This window comes from Pan troglodytes, chromosome 1, assembly GCF_028858775.2.
Source record: "Pan troglodytes isolate AG18354 chromosome 1, NHGRI_mPanTro3-v2.0_pri, whole genome shotgun sequence".
In the NCBI taxonomy this organism is placed as follows: domain Eukaryota; kingdom Metazoa; phylum Chordata; class Mammalia; order Primates; family Hominidae; genus Pan; species Pan troglodytes.
Window position 1 is genome coordinate 83,399,544 of NC_072398.2, and position 4,045 is coordinate 83,403,588.

Consider the following 4,045-nt stretch of genomic DNA (forward strand, 5'->3'; position numbering starts at 1 on the left):
GTCCTCTTGGCTCCACTCTTTCTTGCTGCCTTTGGGACTTTGCATCAATTATTTCTTATTTCCTTTTGTTTCCTCCAGAAACTTTAGTTTCCAAATATGTTGAGCAAAAATATATAACCCCCAACAGCAACTCTTTCTCCTAAGGGGAGATCCTGCAATATATCTAGGGAAAGGGACATAAAGGTGAGATGGTGGAGGACTTTGGGGTACATCCCAAACTTCCCCTAAAACTAAACACAGTTTGTCCTCTGCACTAACAACACAGGGATCCCCTGATCTCCTCCTACATGTTTTGAGGGGCTGAAGGCTCTGCTGTTCTTCCTTGAATGAGAGCCTGGGTCCATACCTCTCTGCAGGGGATGTCCAGAGGAAGAAGCGCCTACTACTCCTACAGTAATTCTGGCCAGTCCCTGCACCCCATTTTAGAGGTTCCCTGAGGGGTGGTGAGACATGAGGGGAAAGCACCTCTGGAGGCACGAGGGGAAGGCATCCATATCCAAGGTATCTAAGAGGGAGTTTATGCCTCAGTGGTGGCTCATGCTGAGGTGATGACCAGGCTCTTCTGATTTTCCAGCCTCTTCTTCTGAAGCCTTCTAGCCATGAAGAAAATGGCCAGCAGAAGTCAGAGAGAGCCAACCAAGATTCCTACACCAAGGCTCAGCATTTCACCTGTAGGATACAAGGATCCCATCTGGATGAAAAAAGCAAAGGTCATTGCTGGTTGAGAGGCTGAGGGGATCAGTAGTTCTGTATCAGGACTTGGAGGGCCCCTCTTCTGTGGAGAACAATGTCTCCTGAAGCTTTTCCAGCCGTTCCATTGAAATCTGGGCCCTTGGACTGAAAACTGTCCAGGGCACCCTCTACTAACAAGGGGAAGTTGTGAGCGAGCTATTGTAAAGGAAGAACTGCCCTAGCTGTCGGGGGAGCAGCTCTCTCACTGAGGTCTTCTGATCTTTATGCTTGATTTCATGCAAGTGACCCAGAATGTGTTCATAAGCTACATTCTTTTTTTTTTTTTTTTTTTTAAGTCTCGCTCTGTTGCCCAGGCTGGAGTACAGTGGTGCAATCTCAGCTCACTGCAACCTTCACCTCCCGGGTTCAAGTGATTCTTCTCCTACCTCAGCCTCCCGGGTAAGCTGGGATTACAGGTGCCCACTACCACACCCGGCTAATTTTTGTATTTTTAATAGAGACGGGGTTTCACCATGTTGGCCAGGCTGGCATAAGCTATATTCTTAGTCTCACTCACCTCAATTAGGATGCCCAGGACAGTCAGGCCCTGAGGCCTCTGAGCGGCCTCACTCAAGCTATCACAGGAATCACAGTCATAACGTACGATGTGGAGCTCGGCAACTGTGGCTTCACTGTTGATCTGGTGTTCTGAGCCCCCTGGGGATCATCCTGACCCCAGTGCAGGTGTAGCTGGGTAGCTACATATTTTCTGGAAAGTCCACCTAGATACAGGGTAGAGGGCAGAGACAGTTGCACTGTGTAGCTATTCTTGTGCAGGTCTAAAGGCTCAGTGCCAGGCCGGTCATATCCATGGGGCTGTAGAGCAGTCATCTAAGGGTCAGTTGTCACACTGTCTGTCCGGATATCGAAGGGGGACTGTGTATTGTTTCCACACTCAGGGTAAAAGGCTGGCCACAGTGGTCCTGACTATGTGGGCACTCGTATGTCCAGTGTTGACCCTCGTCTGCAGCCAGGATCCAAATCACCTCTAGCAGGAGGATGAAGAACAACATGGTATCCCAGGAAGGGGCACAGGGGACTGGGAGTTTGGAGACTAGATGACTAGGGCAGGCAGAGAGAGAGAGACGGGGAGAGAGGCAGAGAGAGAGGTGAGTTCCTGGTGTTGAGTGTCTTTATCCCTTTTTTTGCTGCTGTCTCTGTGGGTTTCCAAGGGATTTGATTTTCAGTAGGGTACCGTGGGTCTCTGGGTCCCCAGAACAAATCTCTTGCTGCTTCTCTCAGCCCTCTCTCTTCACCTCCTCGGCAGTCTCCATTCCACTTGATGACCCAGTTATTTCCTATTCCTCTTGGATTTGCAAGTTCTCCCTCTTCCTGACTCCTTTTTTCTTCCTGAAACTGTATTGCACCTTTCTTTCTTTCACTATCCTTTTGGAAAATATAGTTGTATGTTCAATGTACACATTGCACCTCTGGTTCATTCCATAACTTATTATAGCCTGGCTTCTTCTCACCCTTCAACTGAAATTGCTCTATTTAAAGATACTAAAGATCCCTTACTTGCTAACTTTAATGATCTCTTCCCCATTTTACCCAATCTGATTCTTAAACAGCATTTCCTACAGAGTTTAGTAAGTCACCTGAAAAAACAATGCTGAGCTCAAATAAGATTGAGAAACATCAGATTGTATAACATTGAGCACATTTCTTTAGTGCAGCACTTATTTAAGTTCAAAATATGCTAATAATCATTGTGATTTCCAAAATGGGAATGTGTTAAGTACAGTTTTCCAAACTTATTTATCAACAGAATCCTTTTTATATGGAGCATCTTGCAAAATTAGTGTTCTGAGAGTCATAACATGGGAAACAATGCTTAATTGTTTTGAATGTGGTCCAAGGACGCTTGCATCAGAATCACTGTGGATGCTGATTATTGATACAAAAAATCATCACCACGTCTTGTTATGTCAGAAGCTCTTCTACCAGAAGCTGAAAGAGAATAGCCTTTCAAGGAACATGGAGAAGTTAACGTGAGGATGTCAGAACAAGAACACAGAGGGTCCTTTGGTCCCTAATACTGTGGGGGCCACCATATTATCCCTGGACTGCTTAGCATGGACTGTTATATAATAGAGAAATAAATTTATTTCCTGTATTTGCCATTGCTATTTTTGCCTTCGATAATGCAGCTGATCTGAAAACTAATTAATTCAGAGATAAAAAGAGAACGTACGTTCTGACTAATCATGGTGAATAGTCTCTGTTCTGTTCTTTATTATAAAGCATGGATTTCTCTGTTGTGATGTCTTCCTATTTAAGGTAAAAAGATAAGGTCTTTCTTCTTTTTTTCTCTTTTTAAATTTCAATATCTTTTGAGGTACAAGTGGTTTTTGGTTACATGGATGAGGTCTGTAGCAGTGAATTCTGAGATTTTAGTGTACCCATTACCCAAGCAGTGTACACTGTACCCAATATGTAGTCTTTTATCCCTCATCCCTCTCCCAACCTTCCCTCTGGGTCCTCAAGGTCCATTATATCGCTCTGTATGTCTTTGCATCCTCATGGCTTAGCTGAATCAAGATATATTTTAAAGGCAAAAATGTTAACACTTGATAATGGATTGGATATGTGGCATTTAGAGATTGGATAGGTTGGGATTTTTTAAACGTTCTGAATTGTAATTTATGTTAGAAATTGTCCAAAGCACTTTCATTAAACTTCTGATTTCTCTATTGTGTTTTTCTATGACTCAAGGTAAAGAAAAAATAAGGAAACTAAGGAAACTGGCTACATAATACAACAGCTACTTATTAAGTTCTTACCATGTGCCTGTGTATTCAGGTTTGTATACTCCTAACATCTAATTCAGTGCCTGGTGCAGAATGGGTTCTCAAAAAACATTGGAAAGGCAGATGAAAAACTGCCTACAAATTAGATTTCTCAATAGCAATTCTAAACTAGAAGATAATGGAATTTACATTTAAAATTCTAAAAGAATGTTGTTTTCAACTTGAATACTATACTTATCTATGCACACCTAGATCATCAATCATATGTGAGAGAATGAATATTTTTCATTTGGGCAGTCTCAAATGATTTACCTTCCTTGTGCCCTTTCTCAGGAAGCTACTACTAGAAGATGTCTCTGTTAAAATAAGGGAGTATACGAAGAAAGAGGAAGACATGGAAACAGAGGATATTTGCAGGGCAGAGGCAAAGGGAATGCTTGGGATGACAGCAAAGACAAGTCCCAGGGCAAGAGTGGGGGAGCAGGTGGAGAGAACAAGCAATCCAGAGTAGATGAGGAGGTTGGAAAACTCCCGTACAGGTATCTCCAAGGAAAACAAAACAA

General features: G+C 43.1%; 1 pseudogene; it reads right to left on the reverse strand.

Moving 5' to 3' along the window:
• Window positions 1-417: 417 nt before the first annotated feature.
• On the reverse strand, window positions 418-1,877 carry LOC100609803 (carbonic anhydrase 14-like; annotated as a pseudogene).
• Between the last annotated feature and the right edge of the window lie 2,168 nt (window positions 1,878-4,045).